This window comes from Rattus norvegicus, chromosome 11, assembly GCF_021556685.1.
Source record: "Rattus norvegicus strain SHRSP/BbbUtx chromosome 11, alternate assembly SHRSP_T2T, whole genome shotgun sequence".
Taxonomy (NCBI): Eukaryota; Metazoa; Chordata; class Mammalia; order Rodentia; family Muridae; genus Rattus; species Rattus norvegicus.
Genome location: NC_141544.1, coordinates 42,213,005 through 42,237,825, shown reverse-complemented (window position 1 = coordinate 42,237,825; position 24,821 = coordinate 42,213,005).

The window sequence follows — 24,821 nt, the reverse complement described above, 5'->3', positions numbered from 1 at the left end:
GAGGTCTTCTATGAAGGTTTGATAGAATTCTGCACTAAACCCGTCTGGACCTGGGCTCTTTTTGGTTGGGAGACCTTTAATGACTGCTTCTATTTCCTTAGGAGTTATGGGGTTGTTTAACTGGTTTATCTGTTCCTGATTTAACTTCGATACCTGGTATCTTTCTAGGAAATTGTCCATTTCCTGAAGATTTTCAAATTTTGTTGAATATAGGTTTTTATAGTAAGATCTGATGATTTTTTGAATTTCCTCCGAATCTGTAGTTATGTCTCCCTTTTCATTTCTGATTTTGTTAATTTGGACACACTCTCTGTGTCCTCTCGTTAGTCTGGCTAAGGGTTTATCTATCTTGTTGATTTTCTCAAAGAACCAACTTTTGGTTCTGTTGATTCTTTCTATGGTCCTTTTTGTTTCTACTTGGTTGATTTCAGCTCTGAGTTTGATTATTTCCTGCCTTCTACTCCTCCTGGGTGTATTTGCTTCTTTTTGTTCTAGAGCTTTTAGGTGTGCTGTCAAGCTGCTGACATATGCTCTTTCCTGTTTCTTTCTGCAGGCACTCAGCGCTATGAGTTTTCCTCTTAGCACAGCTTTCATTGTGTCCCATAAGTTTGAGTATGTTGTATCTTCATTTTCATTAAATTCTAAAAAGTTTTTAATTTCTTTCTTTATTTCTTCCTTGACCAGGTTATCATTGAGTAGAGCATTGTTCAATTTCCACGTATATGTGGGCATTCTTCCCTTATTGTTATTGAAGACCAGTTTTAGGCCGTGGTGGTCCGATAGCACGCATGGGCTTATTTCTATCTTTCTGTACCTGTTGAGGCCCGTTTTTTGACCAATTATATGGTCAATTTTGGAGAAAGTACCATGAGGAGCTGAGAAGAAGGTATATCCTTTTGCTGTAGGATAGAATGTTCTATAAATATCCGTTAAGTCCATTTGGCTCATGACTTCTCTTAGTCTGTCGACATCACTGTTTAATTTCTGTTTCCATGATCTGTCCATTGATGAGAGTGGGGTGTTGAAATCTCCCACTATTATTGTGTGAGGTGCAATGTGTGTTTTGAGCTTTAGTAAGGTTTCTTTTACATATGTAGGTGCCCTTGTATTTGGGGCATAGATATTTAGGATTGAGAGTTCATCTTGGTTGATTTTTCCTTTGATGAATATGAAGTGTCCTTCCTTATCTTTTTTGATGACTTTTAGTTGGAAATTGATTTTATTTGATATTAGAATGGCTACTCCAGCTTGCTTCTTCTGACCATTTGCTTGGAAAGTTGTTTTCCAGCCTTTCACTCTGAGGTAGTGTCTGTCTTTGTCTCTGAGGTGTGTTTCCTGTAGGCAGCAGAATGCAGGGTCCTCGTTGCGTATCCAGTTTGTTAATCTATGTCTTTTTATTGGGGAGTTGAGGCCATTGATATTGAGAGATATTAAGGAATAGTGCTTATTGCTTCCCGTTATATTCATATTTGATGTGAGGTTATGTTTGTGTGCTTTCATTCTCTTTGTTTTGTTGCCAAGACGATTAGTTTCTTGCTTCTTCTAGGGTATAGCTTGCCTCCTTATGTTGGGCTTTACCATTTATTATCCTTTGTAGTGCTGGATTTGTAGAAAGATATTGTGTAAATTTGGTTTTGTCATGGAATATCTTGGTTTCTCCATCAATGTTAATTGAGAGTTTTGCTGGATACAGTAATCTGGGCTGGCATTTGTGTTCTCTTAGGGTCTGTATAACATCAGTCCAGGATCTTCTGGCCTTCATAGTTTCTGGCGAGAAGTCTGGTGTGATTCTGATAGGTCTCCCTTTATATGTTACTTGACCTTTTTCCCTTACTGCTTTTAATATTCTTTCTTTATTTTGTGCGTTTGGTGTTTTGACAATTATGTGACGGGAGGTGTTTCTTTTCTGGTCCAATCTATTTGGAGTTCTGTAGGCTTCCTGTATGTCTATGGGTATCTCTTTTTTTAGGTTAGGGAAGTTTTCTTCTATGATTTTGTTGAAGATATTTACTGGTCCTTTGAGCTGGGAGTCTTCACTCTCTTCTATACCTATTATCCTTAGGTTTGATCTTCTCATTGAGTCCTGGATTTCCTGTATGTTTTGGACCAGTAGCTTTTTCCGCTTTACATTATCTTTGACAGTTGAGTCAATGATTTCTATGGAATCTTCTGCTCCTGAGATTCTCTCTTCCATCTCTTGTATTCTGTTGGTGAAGCTTGTATCTACAGCTCCTTGTCTCTTCTTTTGGTTTTCTATATCCAGGGTTGTTTCCATGTGTTCTTTCTTGATTGCTTCTATTTCCATTTTTAATTCCTTCAACTGTTTGATTGTGTTTTCCTGGAATTCTTTCAGGGATTTTTGCGATTCCTCTCTGTAGGCTTTTACTTGTTTATTAATGTTTTCCTGTGCTTCCCTAAGTGTGTTCAGGTCTTTCCTGAAGTCCTCCAGCATCATGATCAAATATGATTTTGAAACTAGATCTTGCTTTTCTGGTGTGTTTGGATATTCCATGTTTGTTTTGGTGGGAGAATTGGGCTCCGATGATGGCATGTAGTCTTGGTTTCTGTTGCTTGGGTTCCTGCGTTTGCCTCTCGCCATCAGATTATCTCTAGTGTTACTTTGTTCTGCTATTTCTGACAGTGGCTAGACTGTCCTATAAGCCTGTGTGTCAGGAGTGCTGTAGACCTGTTTTCCTCTCTTTCAGTCAGTTATGGGGACAGAGTGTTCTGCTTTCGGGCGTGTAGTTTTTCCTCTCTACAGGTCTTCAGCTGTTCCTGTGGGCCTGTGTCTTGAGTTCACCAGGCAGCTTTCTTGCAGCAGAAAATTTGGTCTTACCTGTGGTCCCGAGGCTCAGGTTTGCTCGTGGGGTGCTGTCCAGGGGCTCTCTGCAGCGGCAGCAACCAGGAAGACCTGTGCCGCCCCTTCCGGGAGCTTCAGTGCACCAGGGTTCCAGATGGTCTTTGGCTTTTTCCTCTGGCGTCCGAGATGTGTGTGCAGGGAGCAGTCTCTTCTGGTTTCCCAGGCCTGTCTGCCTCTCTGAAGGTTTAGCTCTCCCTCCCACGGGATTTGGGTGCAGAGAACTGTTTATCCGGTCTGTTTCCTTCAGGGTCCGGCGGTGTCTCTGGCAGGGGTCCTGCCGCTCCTGGGCCCTCCCCCACGGGAGCCCAGAGGCCTTATACAGTTTCCTCTTGGGCCAGGGATGTGGGCAGGGCTGAGCAGTGTTGGTGGTCTCTTCCGCTCTGCAGCCTCAGGAGTGCCCACCTGACCAGGCGGTTGGGTCTCTCTCTCACCGGGTCTGGGACTTTTAAAAATTTTTACACACTCAAGATTTTATTCCCCTCCCAGCATACTCTCCAACTGTTCCACACCCCATTAACCACCCCCCTCCCCGTCTACACTAGGGTGTCTTCAACCCACTTACCTCACCAGATTTAAAACCTTGGGACCTACTCTTGAGGGTTAGGCGCATCTTCTCTGCTTGAACCTAGACCCGAGAGTCCTCTTCTGTATATGTGTTGGGGGCCCCATCTCAGCTGGTCTATGTTGCCTGGTTGGTGAGCCAGTGTCTGAGAGATCTCGGGAGTCCAGGTTAATTGAGACTGCTGGTCCTCCTACAGAGTTGCCCTCCTACTTAGTTTCCTCCTGCTTTTCCTTAATTCAACCAGAGGGGTCGGCAGCTTCTGTTCATTGGTTGGGTACACATATCTGAATCTGACCCTTTCAGCTGCTTTTTGGGTCTTTTGGAGGGCAATCATGATAGGTCCCTTTTTGTGAATGCCCCACAGCCTCAGTAATGGTGTCAGGTCTTGGGGCCTCCCCTTGAGCTGGATCCCACTTTGGGCCTGTTGCTGGACCTTTCCCTCAGGTTCTTCTCCATTTCTATCCTTGCATTTCTTTCAAGATAGAAAGAATTATGGGTCAGAGTTTTGACTGTGGGACAGAAACCCTATCTCTCACTTGATGCCCTATCTTTCTGCTGAAGGTGGGCTCAACAATTTCCCTCTCACCATTGTAGGGCAATTCATTTAGGGTCCCCCTTTGAGTCCTGAGAGTCTCTCATTTCCCAGGTATCTGGTATATTCTAGAGGGTCATCCCAACCTCTTTCCTCCTGAGGTATCCTGTTTCCATTCTTTCTGCTGGCCCTCAGGGCTTCAGTACTTTTCTCCCACTCAATACCAGATCATGGTCCCTTCTCCCCCACCCCATCCCCTTTCCCTCCCCTGTCTCTCCCTCTCTCCCTCCTTCCCACTTTGTGGTTGCTTTCTTCTCTCTCCCAAGTGGGACTAAAGCATCCTCACTTGGGCCCTTGAGCTTTTTGAGGTTTGTGGACTGTATCTTGGGTATTCTTTACTTCTTTTTGTTTTGTTTATTTTTTTTGTTTGTTTTGGCTAATAATATCCACATATTAGTGAGAACATATCGTGCATGTCCTTTTGTGTCTGAGTTATTTCACTCAGGAAAATATTTTCTAGTTCCATCCATTTGCCTGCAAAACTCAGGATGTCCTCATTCTTTTTGTTTGTTTGTTTTTTCTATATTGGATTTTTAAAATTTACATTTTAAATGTTATCCATGGTCCCTGTTTCCCTTCCAGAAACTCACGAGTCCATCCCTACCCCCTGCTTCTATGAGAGTGTTCCCTCATCCACCCTCCAACTCCCTCACAGCTCCCCACCCTGACATTCACCTGCACTGGGGCATGGGGCCTTAACAGGATCGAGGTCCTCCCCTTCCATTGATGCCCGACAAGGACATTCTCTGCTACGTATGTGGATGGAGTCATAGATCCATCCTTGTGTTCTCTTGGGATGGTGGTTTAGTCCCTCAGAGCTCTGGTTGGTTGATACTGTTGTTGTTCTTATGGGTTTGCAAACCACTTCAGCTACTTCATTTCTTTCTCTATCTCCTCTATTGGGACACATTCTCAGTTCAATAGTTGGCTGTGAACATCTGCCTATGTATTTGTCAAGCTCTGGCAGAAACTCTCAGGAGACAGCTATATCAGGCTCCTGTCAGCATGCACTTCTTGGCTTCTTCAATATTCTCTGGGTTTGGTGTCTGTATATGAGATGAATCGCCCAGGTAGGGCAGTCTCTGGATGAACTTTCCTTCAGTCTCTGCTCCATACATTTTCTCCATATTTCCTCCTGTGAATATTTTTGTTCCCCGTTCTAAGAAGGTCTGAAGTATCCATACTTTGGTCTTCCTTCTTCTTGAGCTCTATGTGGTTTGTGAATTGTATCTTGGGTATTCTTAGCTTTTGGACTAATATCCACTTATCAGTGAGTACATACCTTGTGTGTTTTTGTGATTGGGTTACCTCACTCAGGATGATATTTTCCAGTTCCATCCATTTGCCTATGAATTTCATGAAGTCATTGTTTTTAATAGCTGAGTAGTAGTCCATTGCATAATTGTACCACATTTTTTTTTAATCCATTCCTCTGTTGAAGGGCATATGGGTTCTTTCCAGCTTCTGGCTATTATAAATAAGGATCCTATGAACATAGTGGAGCATGTGTCCTTGTTCCATGTTCTAGCATCTTTTGAGTAAATTCCCAGAAGTGGTATAACTGGGTCCTCAGTTAGTACTATGTTCAATTTTCTGAGGAAGTGCCAGACTGATTTCCACAGTGGATGTACCAGCTTGCAATTCTACCAATAATTGAAGAGTGTCCCTCTCTCTCAACATCCTTGCCAGCATCTGCTGTCACCTGAGTTTTTGATCTTAGCCATTCTGACTGGTGTAGGGTTTTGTTTTGATTTGCATTTCCCTGATGACTAAGGATGTTGAACATTGTGTAAATGAACCACATTTTCTGTATCCGTTCTTTTGTCCTGGGACATCTGAGTTGTTTCCAGCTTCTGGCTACCACAAATAAGGTTGCTATGAACATAGTGGAACATATGTCCCTGTGGTATGGTGGAGCATCTTTTGGGTATATTCCCAAGAGTGGTATCTGAGTCTTTAGGTAGACCTATTTCCAGTTTTCTGAGGAACATCCAAATTGATTTCCAGAGTGATTGTACTAATTTGCAATCTCACCAGAGATGAAAGGGTGTTCTCCACATCCTTGCCAACATGTGTTGTCACCTGAGGTTTTGATCTTAGCCATTCTGACTGAGTAAGGTAGAATGTCAGGATTGTTTTGATTTGCATTTATCTGGTCACTAAGGACTTTGAACATTTCTTTAGGTCCTTCTCAGCCATTCAAGATTTCTCTGTTATGAATTTTGGTTTGTTCTATACCCCAATTTTTGATTGAGTGGTTTGGGTTTTGGTGGTTAGTTTCTTGAGTTCTTTATATATTTTGAATATTATCCCTCTATCAGATATGGGGTTAGTGAAGATCTTTCCCCAGAATAGTGAAAACAATTCTTAACACTGAAAGAATGGCTGGGGGAATCACCATCCCTGACTTCAAGCTTTACTACAGAGCTATAGTGATAAAAACTGCGTGTCACTGGTTCAGAGACCAACATATTGATCGATGGAACAGAATTCAAGACCCAGAGATAACACCACACACTTACGCACATTTGATCTTTGACAAAGAAATCAAATATAAACAGTGGAAAAAAGAAAGCATCTTCAATAAATGGTGCTGACCTAACTGGCTATCTGTGTGTAGAAAAATGAAAATAGACCCATATTTGTCATCATGCACAAAACTCAAGTCCATGTGGATCAAGGACCTCAATATAAAACCAAATACACTGAATCTAATAGAAAAGAAAGTGGAAAAGAGCCTTGAACTCATTGGCAAAGGGGGAATTATCCTAAACAGAACTCCAATGGCTCACACTCTAAGATCAAGAATTGATAATTGAGACTTCATGAAACTGGAAAGCTTCTGTAAGACAAAGGACATAGTCATTAGTGGTGACTTTTTATAAGAAAGTAATGTGATTCTGTGGAACTTGATCATGCTTTATGAAATAATTAAATATTAACGAATATCATAGATACAATAGCTGCAAACAGAGAGTGGCCCTCATGGTATTTATTGTATACAAAATCATATTGTTATTTTAGGAAGGCTCTGGTAAAAAGCTTCTGGTTATGTATCATGGGATTGAACTTTCATGATATATGTGGAAGATAACGACAGACTTGTGGGTTCACTGGTGAAGATGCAGCACACTAAGTGTAAAGGACAGATTTTCCTGGCAGGTAGATGGGCGTGTGTTTCTATATTCTATACTTAGAGAGATGTTATAACAACATGGAAACTGAAAACCATAAATGGTAGAAATACCCTTTTAAATATGAGGAGAAAGAAATGAAATGAAAGAATTCTAAGAATCAGTAGTGCTGGAGTTGTGGAAAAATAATTTGAAGAAGAGGGAGGGGTGAGGTAGATGGTCTGGATATACAAGGACTAAACTTGGAGGCCAAGGGTAATGTACCTATTGTCTTCAAAATGAATGGGCTTTAAATCCATTTTGAGTAGAAAGTGAATAATGAAGAGGGAAGAAGCCACCTTTTGGTTTAGAAGAAATAGCAATAAATTTAAGTAGTTCAAACTTCAACACAAGATACAATTATAGATTAGTAGAAAGACCGAGTGTCATTCAGAACCCTTGTAGAACCTTCATTTGCCGTACAGCTCCCTGAGAACATGAGTACAGATAATATAAGTCACTTCTGACAGTGTGCTGTTGATTCGGAGTAGTTGAAAACTGAAGTGCATAAAATGAGAGGAACTTTTATGATGAAATAAAACAACAACAGGCCTTTGCGATACGACTCTTTATGGGAGAACAGGAAGACAAAATGTGGGTGATCTGCTCCCTCAGACCTCTGGTCACATAGACAGATCCCAGAATGCTACATTATATTTTACCTCCAGGAACTTTTATTTACAACTCAGCTGCATCCTTTTCTCCTCTCCTATAAGTTTTCGATCAACTGCAGGCACATGTTTGGGAACTGTAAACATGGCTTCTGTGAAGGCAGGGGGCATGTCATGCCAACAAGTTCCACTGAGGCCAAGATGGCTATGTGGCTACTGTAGCTAACAAACATTTTATTATGAAGATTCAGAGATTGGCTTCTGGAGTATCACTATTGATCATTTTCTTATTTAATTCCTTAAAAGATTTATTCTAATAACTCCCAGTCCTAACAGCACTCTGCTGAAAAACTGATAACTTGTACAAGCCTTTTTTTGACTTCAAAGTCCCTATACTAAGCCCTGAACATGATGTGATATCACCTAGAGATTGAACATATGATTGATGATTCTAAAGTGTTGGCATGCAACAAGTCACAATATGTGTTCTCATGTGAAATGACACCCATTTAGGGTTTCTGATTCTTCTGAAATCCAGGCAATGGACTTGACTCATAGATTCTTAGACATTTGTTTATAAACTTCAATTACCACTTTCTCTTTTTGATATTGTACATGAAAATTTGAGTTAATTATCACATTCGCTATATATTCAAATGAACACCTGTTGTTTAGTTATAATTTCATGCACACAAAAATAAAGGGGACTGGGGAAATAGCTCTGAGGAGAAGGGATAATGTGCAAATGTGACCATCTTAACTCAGATCTTGAGAACCCTCAACCCAGATAATGTCAGATGCAGAGAGAGCAGAATGCCTAGGAGCTGACAAACCAGCTAGCTTGATTACACAGTGGTAACAAGAAACCCCAGCTCAAATACAATGGAAAGAGGGATGAATATCAGTTGAGGTTGTACTCTGACACCTGTGTTGTGACATGTGTGTCACATACTCATACACTCACACATTCACACGTACAAAACTTGATAAAGGATACATAATGGTCTTCGTCTTACTGAGAAAAAGAAGACTGTGGTTCTACATCACAGATAAAGTTGTAATCACAAACCTATGACTGAAATGAAGGATACAAAATCATGTAAGGGTTATGACAGTAAGCAATCATTTGAAGTAAAATATAGATCCTCTATAAAACCTCAGTAATCTCCCATCCTTCAAAATGCTTGGTGAAGACAAGAAGGCTTCATAAACAGCTCATAATGATGATTAAACTTGTGCTGGAGAGCTTTTAATTAGAAGAAAATAAAACCTTCAACACAGTTAATATGACACTTAATAATATGTAAGCTGTTAGTGTATTATACCACAACTGTGCCTCATTAGAAACTGGTTTTTAAGCATTTAATTAACTAAATAAGTTTATTATTTTTCTTTTTAACATTTCTATAATCAAAAGTCTGGAGGTATAGTGCCAACAAAACTTTAGCAATCAAAATGGAAATGTTAAGTGCAAATATTGACTTATGGTTTCCATCACATAAAATTGAGTTGAATTGGAATTTAAATTTATTTAAAAACTAATTCTAAAATTAGGAGCAAAGAATTGCTGGCAAGTAAGATTCACAAGGTAGGTGGATGAGTGGGAGAATAAGAGAGGTTAAAGTGATCAATTAGGCTATCGTCTGTCTGTCTATCATCTATCTGTAAATCATCTGCCTTAATCTGTCTGTCTGTCTATCTATCTATCTATCTATCTATCTATCTATCTATCTATCTATCTATCTGTCATCTATCCATTTATCTGCCAATCCTCTGCCTTCATCTATCTGTCTATCTTTCTGTCTGTCATCTATCCATTTATCTGTCAATCCTCTACCTTCATCTATCTATTTATCTATCTATCTATCTATCTATCTATCTATCTATCTATCTATCTACCTACCTACCTACTTACCTGTCTGTTATCTATCCATTTATCTGTCAATCCTCTACCTTCATCTATATCTATCTATCTATCTATCTATCTATCTATCTATCTATCTATCTATTTATCTATCATCTACCTACCTACTTACCTGTCTGTTATCTATCCATTTATCTGTCAATCCTCTACCTTCATCTATATCTATCTATCTATCTATCTATCTATCTATCTATCTATCTATCTATTTATCTATCATCTATCTACCTACTTACCTGTCTATCATCTATCCATTTATCTGTCAATCATCTGCCTATCTATATCTGTCTGTCTATCTATCTATCTAATATCATCTATCTATAATAAAAGAATGAATAATTCAAATGAAGACATGGGGTTGGGGATTTAGCTCAGTGGTAGAGCACTTGCCTAGCGAGCGCAAGGCCCTGGGTTCAGTCCCCAGCTCTGGAAAAAAAAAAGAATGAAGACGAAAAATGAAGACATGATATTTCTAGAAGAAACCATATTGACTAGATGCCATAAGGATATGTAACGATAGCTCATTCTGGAGGACAGAATTAGATATAAAATCTAAAACAACAAAGTGCACAGAATAAAGAATTTTTTGGAGAATGAAGATTTTTATTATGAAGCAAAAGGTACTGCAAGTAAGAAATTTGATGCTTGGTTTCAAAGGTGAAAGCTATTTGAATATAGTAAGTGTTATTAAAAATGAAAGAAAGCCATGGACATGAAGAAGTATATTTTCATATACATCTGAAAATTATTTTAGACAAGTTAGTACTAAGATATAACTCAGTTAAAAACGAGAAAATACTTCTGTAGAAGAGGTATTAGTGGACAAAGGACATTTAAACAGTTTTCATTATTGCTCGTCATTATAGAATTACACATTTGATTGTTGTGATGAGGACTGCACACTCACTAGAATGGCTGAAATAATCGCAGCTAGCAGGATCAGGTGGTGGAGCAGATGTAAGAGCTATCAGATTGTGCACATTTTGAGTGGGCGTGAAAAATAGCACCGTGGAGAACATAACAGTTCTTATTATGTAAAGCGGTTCAGGATTGAGTAAATTCGCTCCTAGGTATTTATCTAAATGATGTTATAAACTGTGTTTAAAACATCTTGAATACTTCAGCTCTCTCCTGTAGAAAAGTTATTAAAAATATTAAAGAAGCAATCTACCAGAAGCAACTATTCTCCAGAAGAAAATGAGAAAAATGAGCACATTTAAATACTGAGACACAATGGAGTGGCTCGGCAGTGCCAAGGAATCTCAGAACATCCTAGAAATCAGCTCCAAAGAACCACAAACAAACTGTAAAATGATGTTCATGTGATAGTCAGGAGATACAAATCCAGTTTATGGAAATACCAACAGGAAAGTCATTATCAGTATAGTGCAGAGAAAACTTCCCGAAAAGCATCCAAGAGAAGTTTCTAGAGTTTTAGAAATACTTATGCTTTGATTATTGAACATTTTACTAGACTCATGTTATTGAATGTCATCAAAATGTACATTTCAGATATGGGAAGTTTTGCATATATAATATTGCCTCAATATAAGTGTAAGGAGGTTTAGGTTGGCCCTAAACACTTTCAGATGTCTGAAATGAACACTAATATGCTAGCATCCTTGACATCAGTCGGGCCTGCCTACTCAAACAGCCAGTGGCTTCCGGCTTCACTGCACTTCTTAAGTCATGCTTCTTGAGAGATGTCAAGTTTTTTGGATCTTGTGTAATTAGATGATTGCTCACAAAGACTGGGAGAGAGTAACAGAGATAGCAAAAAGTAAGCACACAGTCAGGCGGTCAAGAGGGATGAGGGAAAGAGGGGTGAGGAGGGCACAGGTCCAGAGAGAGAAATTCTCATCAGATGAATACCTGCAGGAATTAAAAACCAATCACTACACTTTTGGAGAAGAGTTGATTTAACGCATGTGTGTCAGTATCAGTGAGGATTGCTTGTCTGTCTGTCTGTCTGTCTGTCTGTCTGTCTATCTATCTATCTATCCATCTACCATCTACCTATCTCTATGTCTATCTAATCTATTTATCTTGGAGACAGTTTCTAGCTGGAAGATATAGCTAGAGGACTGGTTAGAAATAAGGGAACATCTGATTTCCTAAGCTATGTATTTCAGTACAAAGGAACTAAAGGTTAGTAAAGTTTCCTACTCCATTGCTCACTCTGTGACAGGATTTTACTCACACAGTCTCATATCTGGCAGCTCTGCCAATATTTCTCAGGGTTCAGACCAATGTCTACTTACCACTCTGCCCTAAGCATCCGGCTTAATAGACACCCATCTTCCTGATACCAATCCGTTCTCACCTATTCCATTCTCCTCCCTCTTGTCATCATATTTTTAAATTAATTGTGTGTGCATATGTAACAATTCCCCTGGAGGGCTAAGAGAGGTAAAGGTGGCCAGACTGCTCTGTTAAAAAGCACAGGCTTCGGAGACACAGAGACATGGGTTCCCAACTTCCATTCACTATCTGCAATCTTCAGAAACCTCCCATATTCTGGTTCTCCTTCTTTTAAGAAAAAGGTTCAAAGTACTGACCTTAGAGGACTATCATCTACTTTAATGAGACATTCATACTTTGCATAGAGCACAATGCCCAATTTACAGTGACATTTAAATAAGACTATAATCATTCTTTTTTCGGTTGCCAAATGATCTCACTTGTATATTATGTTGTAAGTGATTTGGTGCAATCTGTAATATTTGACCATACCTGAAAGATGCCAGACTCTGATTTAAGTTCTGTGACTTTGTTCTTCTTTTTATTTTGTTTTTACTTCAACCTTTTGTTTCACTTCATGTAGAACAGGACATCTGTGGTAGGAACCTAACCTCTAATCATTTCCTTGTCCTTTGTCTGCCTATTCAGATTTGGAAGTGTTCATATAGTAATAAGGTTTAAAAATGGAACATTAAAAGCTAGATGTTCTTTCATAATCTTATTTACAAAATCATACAAAGAGGAAAAACACGCATATCCATGTTATTTAAGAACAAGAATTGTAGCAGCTCACTCCTTCTTTAAAAGGGGAACAAGAATACCCTTGGCAGGGAAGAGAGAGGCAAAGATTAAAACAGACACAGAAGGAACACCCATTCTGAGCCTGCCCCACTTGTGGCCCATACATATACAGCCATCCAATAAGACAAGATGGATGAAGCAAAGAAGGGCAGGCTGACAGGAACCGGATGTAGATCTCTCCTGAGAGACACAGCCAGAATACAGCAAATACAGAGGCGAATGCCAGCAGCAAACCACTGAACTGAGAATAGGACCCCATTGAAGGAATCAGAGAAAGAACTGGAAGAGCTTGAAGGGGCTCGAGACCCCATATGTACAACAATGCCAAGCAACCAGAGCTTCCAGGGACTAAGCCACTTCCTAAAGACTATACATGGACTGACCCTGGACTCTGACCTCATAGGAAGCAATAAATATCCTAGTAAGAGCACCAGTGGAAGGGGAAGCCCTGGGTCCTGCTAAGACTGAACCCTCAGTGAACTATATTGTTGGGGGGAGGGCGGCAATGGGGGGAGGATGGGGAGGGGAACACCCATAACGAAGGGGAGGGGGAGGGATTAGGGGGATGTTTGCCCGGAAACCGGGAAAGGGAATAACACTCGAAATGTAAATAAGAAATACTCAAGTTAATAAAAAAAAAAGAATTGTAGCAGCAAGTTTCTCTATAAATTGTTATACCATCCTAACTCACAGCCAGTTTATGGCTTGCTGGTTACCCCTGAATTCCATCTGGGACTTCATGGTGGAGAGAGAAACATTAAAATGTCAACCCTGAAGTAAAGTGTGGTCTCGTGTTTAATGTTACTATCTTGGGTCTAAGTTTTTCTTATATTTCTTGTATTTCATCGTAATGCTTTCAAGTGAAATCCAGCATAAAGATTAAATGCTGCAGGTAAAGTAAGTTCTAGTATAACTATTCACATAATTTCCACTTGATCCTTAACCAATATATAACCATAGGTGGCCCTTTAAAACTCTACACCATGGCAGTTCACCTCACTCTCCACAAGAAAGAGACGACTACATTCTTGGACTCCATTGCAAATGGAATGCACTTGAGGATATCTGATCAGAACTATTTTTTAATTTGATATAAATGGTCACTGTCAATCACTGCAGTGAGATATGTGACTTCTTTTTAGCTATATAACTGCCATCTATGAATTAGGATATTGACCATTCCTTTAAAAATATCAACAATATTTAAAAAACTTCCAGTTTAAATAAAAATGATATTAGCAGTCTAAAGATAACAACACCTTTCCAAGTGGTATTTATTACTTATCCAACTTAAACTAGCCATTACAGTACCCAAGTCATTAGGATTCAAATATTATTGTTGCTGGTGAATCAAAACTATTCTCCTCTCTGCTCATGGAGGAAACCATATTATCAATGAGAGTAGAGTGAAATATCAGATAAAGGGAATATTTATTTATATCCCATCACATGCACACTGTTCTATAATATAGTTCTGCACCCATTTTTCTCTATTGCATACCAATAATATAAACAAAATGGAATTCTGCATAACAGAAATGTTTTGGATCTTAACACATAAATAAATTTGTACTCCTCATATAGTAAATACTAACTGTGACCTCCTGGTTTTGAATCTTTTAGTAAGATTGCAGAGTAAGCGTTACTGGAGCATAGAGAAGTAGACGGATGGCAATAAATGGGATCAGAGATGTCTCTGCTTTGTATTCACTTTGTGTTTTCACTGAGATTTTATTCCACAAAGCAAAACTCTCCCTCTTACTAAAACATGGTTCATCAGACATTTCATCAAAGAAAACCACACAGGCACCATAGCTGTCCCTGGCCTCCAATTTCCTATCTACACCTCAGTGGATTCCCATTTTCTTCTTTACCCTCTGTATGTAACTTTCTGCATACTTGGTGTCCTGTGGATACACATCACTGTGTTGGGAAAAGATAGTACGTTTTCTACTTTCCAACACTAAAGAGCTATTTGGGAAAAGGGAAGGAGTATGGAAGGAGGTAATGAGGAATGAATATAACTGAAATTCCTAATAAAGTTAGATGTGAATGTCTTTATGAAGCTCTTTACAGTGTTCAGTGAATATGTGCTAATAAAAAGTTAATAAAAGAAAAAAATGTCACTTTGAGATACAAACAGAAGCTGTCTCAAAATGGGACAAGACTCGGACTTTAAGTACACAAAGTATGAATCAGAAGCCAACGATCAAAGCCTACCAGGCCTACTTCCATCAACCCCAAGAGACCTCGTGAGGATAGACTAAGTCTAAGGCCATTTCTGTCTCCTCCTGCAGGATGTGCTGATTGACATACAACCAAATGGGGATGTTGACTTGATCCTTATTTTTCCCACAGGCTTTAAGTATTCTACTTAAATTACCCAATAGATTGACTCATGATAACATAGCAGAAAATTAGTTTAATAAAGATGTATTAGTGGTCTTCAAATTTTTAAAATACTTAAATACATATAAACATGAATTTCTTAGAAGAAGCTTTGGGTGGCTTTAATGTTATTACCTCAAAGCCTTTTTGAATACAAAATCCTCTTTGAACTTCATTGTTCTTCCTGAGGCTAAACAGTTCGTTAGTGGTAGAGGGTCTGGAAGGAAAAAGCAGCAGTTCTCCAGTGCTAGTCAGAGGGGAGTTTCATAAAAATTACAATGAAATGAAACACCAAACACACATGCTGAATGTGTATGCTGAGCACCAGAGAAACAGTCACATATGAAACATGTAACTGGTCAGCCAGAAAAGTACAGTGCAGGAGTGAGATTTAAATGTGGGCCCCCCAAAAATAGCACAAAATGGTCAACAGTCTTCATGATTTACACATCCCGAGACCATGCAGAAGAGGAAGACTGCAAAAGGCCACTTATTTTCTCAGAAATATCTGCTATCTTCCATTGTTTATTGTGCTTATCTAAAACATGGCCAGTGGTATGAATTCTAGGGGCTTCTGTGAAAATCCAACCCAACGTTCAAAGTATAAGCTTCTCCGTGAAAGCCTTACTCATATGCTTTGGTAGATGAGAATTAGTCTTCTTGGTATGCACACGGTGCATAAGCAACATAATTTTGCTCTTTATATTATATTGAATAAGTATTCAAATGAAAATTTTACCCTATGGGCTATTGAAGAATTCTCCTGGTTTATGAAGAACCACACCTCTTTCTTATACAATAAGAGTAGCAATAGAATCTGTGTATTTTAAGAGATGGTGATCAGGAAAGATCATCATTGTATAAGCCCAGCAGACCCTTGATATTCATTGATTAAATTCTCTAGGGAAAGCATGGGATGCAGATAACCTTGACAACTGTGGAACTCAGGATTAATTCTGCTTTCCTTTTGAGAACATATAGATATCTTTAGTATTATCCGTGAGTGGTGCCCAGATTGTTGCTGCTTAAGGGACTCACAGAACTCATGCATTGCTATTTCAAGGTTATAATGTTAAAAATCTGTCACTGTTCCTTCCATTATTTCTTTCCAGTCATTACTGAAATCCTTTCAATAATGAAGAAGTCCTTTATTCTGTTTTTTTTTTGTTAACATTAAGACACTTAGTTTTCAATAAATAAGCAAGAGTTGTTGCTTCATGTTCAAACCAATTTTGTCCTTCTGACTAGTTTTCATTGGATATTTTTAATTTTACATTTCAAATGTTATCCTCTTTCTTGGTTTCCTGTCCATAAGCCCCATATCCCATCCCTCTCCCCTTCTTCTATAAGGGTGTTCCCCCTCCCCAACCACCCCCCTTCTGACCCTCCTGACATTCTCCTGCATTGGGTGGAGGGTATCTAGCCTTGGCAGGACCACGTGCTTCTCCCATTGTTGCCCAACAAGGCCATCTTCTGCTACATATGCAGCTGGAGCCATGGGTCTGTCCATGTGTACTCTTTGGGTAGTGGTTTAGTCCCTGGGAACTCTGATTGGTTGGTATTGTTGTTCTTGGGGAGTGACAATATAAAATAAAACAGAAAGGTAAGTTTCCTATGATTTTTCTTCCTGTGTCTCTCCTTCAACCCAGTACAGGGCTCTTCCTATCTGGGATTCTGTGGGATATGGAGGGAAGCACCATTTCTCCTTTTGAGTAGAAGGTGGTTAGCCAGTATAATACTGGGGAATATCTGTGTGGGATGGATCACTATGCAGACTGGATCAGGTTTATTGGGATGTTCAGTCTGGTGGCTGTACAAATGGCAGATTTCACCCAGCACCTTTTCCTTCTCAGTCTCTCTGCCCATCCTCTGCCCTCTCCAGGTAAGATACTGAACTTAGAATTTGTAAGCCAACACATAGTATTTTCCTAGACTCTCTGCCTCAGGTAATGCCTGCTGGTTCTTTCTTTGACTTCTCCTCATAGTGGGCTATAAGACGAAAGATAAAATAAACCCTTTCCTCCCCAAGTTGCTTTTGGTCATGGTATTTATCCTATAGCAGTAGAAAGCAAACTAAGATCGTGACTGTGGGCTTTTCCACCACGGCTCTGTTCCTGAAAAATGACTCTGAGACTTAATTATTTATGAATAAGTGCCTAGGCCATAAGCTTTGCCTCATCATTCCCTGACTAGCTTGTAACTTTTATACCCTATTTATTCTGGTCTATGTCTGTCACATGATTGATTACCTCCCCTCAGTTTCATGCTTCTGACTTCCTCAGAGTTTGGGGTGAATCTTCTGTACTTTTTAAAATTCATTTTTTTTTTACTTACTCACTTTACATTCCACTCACTACTTCCTCCTGGTCACTCCCTCCCACATCCTTTTACCTTCCGCCTTCCCTTGTTCTTTGAGTGGGTGGGGACCCCCTGGGTATCCCTCCACCATGGCACATCAAGTCTCGGCTAGGCTCAGTGCTTCCTCTCCCATTGAGGCCACACAAGGCAGCCCAGCTAGAAGAACATATCCCACATACGGGCAACAGCTTCTGGGAGAGCCCCTGCTCCAGTTGTTCTGGACCCACATGAAGACCATGCTGCACTCTACAGACCAAAAGAAGCTAAAGAAGAAGGAAGGTACAAGGGCTGGAGAGATGGCTCGCCGTTAAAGGCTCACAACCAAAAATATAAGAAGGAAGACACAAGCAAGGATGCTTGACTCTCACTTAAAAGGGGGGAATAAAACAGTCATAAGGGGCGAATGGAGGGAGAAAACAGTAAGGAAGAGGGCATGGGGAATTCAGGATCAAGTGTGGGGAGACCCAGATGGTGATAAGAATGAATGGGAATTTCCCATTCTTGACTTTCCCGGAATCCCGTCGCTCTCTGCGCTTTCCTACTTCAGCTAACAGACCATGAACTTTTACTGACAGGTGATGCTTCCACACAGTACATAAGAGATTCTCTCAACATCAGATACTGAAGTTAAGTTTATTGCATTCATATTTCTTTTTAGTTCTTTCATCCTTTCTCCTTTCCCTTTAAAATGTGGTCCCCTATCTCCCTTGCAATAAGAGGTATTCTTCACAAACATAGAGCCAAGGTCACGTAAAATACAGTTCTAGCTTTCTAATGGGTGTTTGAATTAGAAGATTAATGAGTGGGTGAATAGGTAAAACAAACAGCTTTATTGCTGAAGGGCAAGCCGAGTTATGTATCACAACTTGAACAGAAGCTATCTAAACGCAGTAGAATGAGAGAGTATAAGCTATTTTCCTGTTGTAGTGATAAAGTACTGTGACAAACGGGGAAATTATGACATGATGGCAGGAACAGGAAGCTGGCTGGTCACACTGTCATCAACACAGTAGAAGCAGAGAGCCAGAACAGGAAATAGGGTGGGGCTATAACCCTCCCCCTAGCCCCAAAGGCCACGCCCATCAATGTACTTCCTTCCAGCGAGGCTCCCTCTCCTAAAGATTGCATAACCTTCTCGAACAGCGCCAACAACGGGACTAACTGCTCAAATACATAACACCATGGGAAACATTTCTCATGAAAGCTGACACAGAGAGCAAACAGTAACCCAGGGGAACACAGAAATGGAATTCCATGCCGGTTTTAGAATAGGACAAAGCATAAGAACAGCATCCAAACAGGAGATAAATTGAGCAGAAGTTTCAAAAGCAATGGAGGCACACAACCCTAAGTTTTAAAATAAACTACTGAATGCTTCACTCCTTCTCTAAAAGGGGAACAAGAATACCCTTGGCAGGGAAGAGAGAGGCAAAGATTAAAACAGAGACTGAAGGAACTCCCATTCAGAGCCTGCCCCACATGTGGCCCATACATATACAGCCACCCAATTAGACAAGATGGACGAAGCAAAGAAGTGCAGACCGACAGGAGCCAGATGTAGATCACTCCTGAGAGACACAGCCAGAATACAGCAAATATAGAGGCGAATGCCAGCAGCAAACCACTGAACTGAGAATAGGACCCCCGTTGAAGGAATCAGAGAAAGAACTGGAAGAGCTTGAAGGGGCTCGAGACCCCATATGTACAACAATGCCAAGCAACCAGAGCTTCCAGGGACTAAGCCACTAACTAAAGACTATACATGGACTGACCCTGGACTCTGACCTCATAGGTAGCAATGAATATCCTAGTAAGAGCACCAGTGGAAGGGGAAGCCCTGGGTCCTGCTAAGACTGAACCCCCAGTGAACTAGACTGTTGGGGGGAGGGCGGCAAGGGGGGAGGGTTGGGAGGGGAACACCCATAAGGAAGGGGAGGGGGGAGGGGGATGTTTGCCCGGAAACCAAAGAATTATTATTAAGTATTAAATAAATTAAAAAAAATAAACTACTGGATTTTCCTGTGATATTAACACACGACAAAAATAATTAACACTCCTGATAATGACTTGAGAATTTTTAAAAATCATCCATGAGTGAGAATAAGAGTTTATACCCTTTTAAATTTAAAAGTTATTCTTTATTAAGTGTGTTCCTAGATGATTTTGGACACATACATGATGCATTCTTACCACTCTGTCGATCTCACAAACTACTCATTCTTATCCCACCTTTCACCACACAAACATATTTTCTGTCTTTCTTTATATTTGAGTTTAGAGCTTTTACATGTTGAATAATTACATGGAGAACTTGGCTCACACAAACCATGTTTTAGCTTTGGTTTTTAGTAGTCTAAATTGCTGTTAAGCAGCACTTTACAAATAGCATGAAAATATCATAATGAATTCCCTATATCCATAGTGATGGAGAAAGCGTCACTAGCAGATGAAAGGAAATTTTCATGTATTTCATTACTGTTTTTAGGAGACAATTAATTAAGCCCACTCCTGTGCGGATGGTTGTATTTAGTGGCCCACGGTAAAAATGGACCAGATGCTGTCCTTGATCTTATGAATCACATGAACGAAGCATACGGCGTTGCTTCATATTAGCCCAGAATGGGAAGGAAATAAACTGTAACATTATACTTAAAAACCAATAATTACTCAGCAGAAAATGACTATTGCCACCAATTACTTCCTGGGTAGGCAATATGCTTCCTCTTAACATTGCCGGCTATATTTATAGCTATATTACACAGAATTCCAGCTTTCTGTCCAAAAGCCTTGTGGTATTTCTAATTCTTTCCAGCAGTGTCTGATAGTGATGGCTCTGGAACATCTTCTCTCCTCAAGCTCTGGATGCTGTAGACATAGCTCATATGTTAACAACTTGATGAGAATAACAAGGAACTCTGGAACTACCTTGATAGATATCTTTGTTTTCATTGTTACACAGCCATTGAAAACTGGAGGTTCCTCAGAAAATTGGACATTACACTATCTGAGGACCCAGCTATACCTTTCCTGGGCATATACCCAAAAGATGCCCCAACATATAACAAAGACACATGCTCCACTATGTTTATAGCAGCCTTATTTATAATAGACAGAAGATGGAAAGAACCCAGATGCCCTTCAACAGAGGAATGGATACAGAAAATGTGGTACATCTACACAATGGAATATTACTCAGCTATCAAAAGCAACGACTTCATGAAATTCATAGGCAAATGGAATGAACTAGAAAATACCATCCTGAGTGAGGTAACCCAATCACAGAAATACAAGCTTGGTATGCACTCATTGATAAGTGGATATTAGCCAAAAAGCTCCAATTACCCAAGATGCAATCCACAGACCACAGGAAGCTCAAGAAGAAGGATGACCAAAATGTGTATACTCCTACTCCTTCTTAAAAGGGGGAAAATATCCAGAGGAGGGGATATGGAAGCAAAGTTTAGAGCAGCAACTGAAGGAATGGCCATTCAGAGCCTGCCCCACATGTGGCCTACATATATATATATATATATATATATATATATATATATATATATATATATATATATATACCAAAGCTAGATAAGATTGATGAAGCTAAAAAGTGCATGCTGAAAGGGACCAGATATAGATGTCTCCTGAGAGACACATCCAGAGCATGCCCAATACAGAGGTCAATGCTAGCAACAAACCACTGAACTGAGAATAGGATCCCCTTTGGGGATCTAGAGGAAGGATTGAAAGAGCTGAAGAAGCGTGCAACCCCATAAGAACAACAACGCCAACCAACCAGAGCTTCCAGGGATAAAACCACTACCCAAAGACTATACATGGACTGACCCAGGGCTCCAACTGCATATGTAGCAGAGAATAGACTTGTTGGGCACCAGTGGGAGGAGAAACCCTTGGTCCTGCCAAGATGGGAACCCCAGTGCAGGGGGAATGTCTGGGGCAGGGGTGCGGTAAGGGAGGTGGATGGGGGAACACCTGTATAGGGGAGGGAGAGGGGGAAGGAATAGGGGGCTTATGGACAGGAAACTGGGAAAGGGAAAATTTGAAATGTAAGTAAAGAAATATATCTAATAAAAATATTTTAAAAAAGAAAGAAAAGTGTAAGTTCTACGTCCATGTATTAATATGAGAATGGTATCAATGCCGTAGAAAATAACTTTTTTCAATGGGAAAAAGTATGATCTCTTTACTTTTAATTCTAAGGGGAATGTTTCAGGTCACCTTCTATTAAGAATGGACCTGTGGGTCTAAATTGGAACAAGCCCAAAACAAATAAACCCCAAAGCCCAAAAGACCAAAAAGAAATAATCCACGGACTACACAAGGAGAAAATTCATAATTTGTAATTTATATCTCTCATTTAAGACTTTAAAACTGCAAATCATAAGAATCCATGAGCTTAGTAAAGTTCAATTTAAAATATGCCATTGAAGCAAAATCATATCGTACTTAAAAAGCAACAAAATATTTGGAAAAGTAATTTCACAGCAATAATAAAACAAATTGATTTATAAATACCTCAACTATGCTGTGTAATTACTGCTACTACTAAACAATGATAACAAAACAAATTGATTTAGAAATATCTAAGTATTTGCTATGTAATTAATATTTATTGTATATGTGATGTATATGTATATATCAGACAAGACATATTTATATACATATATACACATATAAGATACATGAATACATAGATACATACACAATGTATAACTCCTATAGCCCAGTTTAGAGATGAAAAATTGAAATATTGATAGTTAAAGCAGCTTACTAAAGGGTTTATGTCTCATAAATGTTATGGAAATACTGCTTGAATTTAAAAAAATTCCTTCAAAATTCATAAATATTCATTTTAATAAATGCACTGAAAGACTCACTGATTAAAAATAGAACATTCTTGGGTTAATTTGTTCAAGTTGTTCTAGATAAATATCCTTTTAAATTTTACATAGAACTAAACATAGCAATGCATTTAGAGTTGGAAAAATCTAATCACATTCAAGATGCTTCTAAAGAAATGAATGAGGTGGGTTACCTGCACTGCTACACATACAAAACCTACAATGCCAAGGTTTTGTAATGTTATAGTAGTACAGTCTTTGAGGCATTAGAAGAAATACAGCTACTCATGTAATAGAATAGGGGGACAAGGACCTTGCTCTACTTATGCAGGAGTTTGAATTGCTGGAGGAGTGACTGAAAATCTCTGTGGAGAGGTCATTTATTCAGGAAGAAACTTTGCAATAATTTTACTTAAGTATGAAAATAAGAAGAGCACTTATATTGAGTGCCAGTGTTTATCAACATGGAACGTTTCTATTCAGGGTACGCTTTCATTTTTCACTGTGGGTGTAATGCAGTCACTCAATGGAGACACGTAGATGGCTCTTCAGACTAAATCTGTTTGAAGCAAAAAACAGAACTTGTCTCTTGTGATATAAAGGCACTAGGTCAGCTAAGGGTCCCACAGGTTGACTCTGTGATCTGACTCATGCTCAAGATAATAGATAATGTTCAAGATAATGTTCTCATAAGTGTTTATTTTATTCTTATTCTTACAGCTCACATACACATTCCCTGTGTCATTCAGTACACATAAACATTTTCAGTACTATGTGCTACTGAAAACCACACTCAACTTGAATCCACTATTTAGCCCAGAATGGCTTCTAACCTGATTATACTTCCTCTACTGGGATGACAGATGAGTGTCAGACATTATTCACTAAGAGAAAAATAAAACTTCATTTTTTATCTCACATAGTGTAACTCCAATCAATTAAAAGAAACCTTTTAAGGAAGCTTATGAAGTAGCAGGTTTCCATGTGAGAAGTCATAATTTTGGAACAAAACCCAAACTTCTTTGACTTCCAGAGAATGCTGCCTCCCCCCGCCCCAATAGGAGGCTATTGTCATTGCCTTTGGCCACCCACCATAATTTAGTGGCAGGACTCTATGGTTGAAGACACATCAATTTCTTTGGACACAGGGCATGGAAGATTCAAATTGGTACTGTGTTGGACACGTAACTTTCTTTTGGCTATTTCTTATATTACAAGGAAGTGTTCTTTAGGCTGGAGAGACAGAAAACCATCAGTAATCTAACCCAGCTGTGAGATCTGGGAACCACAGTGCTGATTGGCATGGAAATATACATGTATTTGTGCAATCATGCTCTGAATGTTATGGAAGTAACCAACACCTTTCAAATTATGTTTAAGGCCTACTTCATGGGAAAGAAGGTTGTACTATAACTCTGGCCCGGAGCTAGCTTCCCAGTTCATATGTCAAAGAATTAATCTTCAATATAAACTCTTTAGAACATGGGAACTTTAAGGACAATATTACTTCTAAATGAGATCAGAGTTGTAGGGCTTTAATATAATAGGATAAGTTCTTTATGTGAAGAGAAAGAGATACTAGGTTTGTAGCAAATAAAGAAGAGACCACAAGACCTCACAGGTGGACCATAGTCATCTCTGAGACAAAAAAAAGACCATTCAGAAAACAACACAGCCAGTGCCTTAATCTTTGACTGCCAGCTTTTGGAAGTTTGGGAGGAGAAACACAATACATGGTGACCTCAGATGCCAGCTTGAGCTAAAGCAACCTCTCTCTATTCTGGAGTTATGAAAGCCTGAGGAAAAACTTGGGGATGATAACTAGAGATGAATAGCTTCTAGATGGGACACCCTTGGTGAAATATTAGCCTCAGTACCATCTTCACATTTGCAATTTTATTTGTTCCCTAGTATTTCATATATACCTCCCACAGCATTATCATAATTTCAAACCCTACTCTAAATCATTTATGGAAAACTCGGAATTAAGTAGTTCATAGTGTTGTCACACTGAGTTGTAAGACAAGAAATTACTATGTAAAAAAAAATAGTCAGAGGTCTTCCAGAAGGTAAAAGATAGAGAACCTATGTACTTATCCGTTTTGGCTTAGTGAGTATCTTAGGTACATATTTTTTCTGTGTGCTGAAAAAGAATTCAGGATCTTTAGCTTACCTAGAGGAATTACCTTAAAGTATTCCCACTAGACTTCAGTCTGGTATGAATAAATACAAGTTTGCCCCTGTTGTTTCGTTCTGTGTGGGTCAGCAATGATACTCAGACAGGAAATACCATTGAACAGTGTTCACATGAGGGAGAAGCTGTCGTCACTGTCCAAATCCACACAACTGTGTTTTAAAAGGAAAGACTGCAGCCTCATAGCACTTGCAGAAAGTAAATCTTGCATCTGAAACTTCACTGGAGAAATAAATGTATGCATTTTAAAAAGAAAAGAGTCAC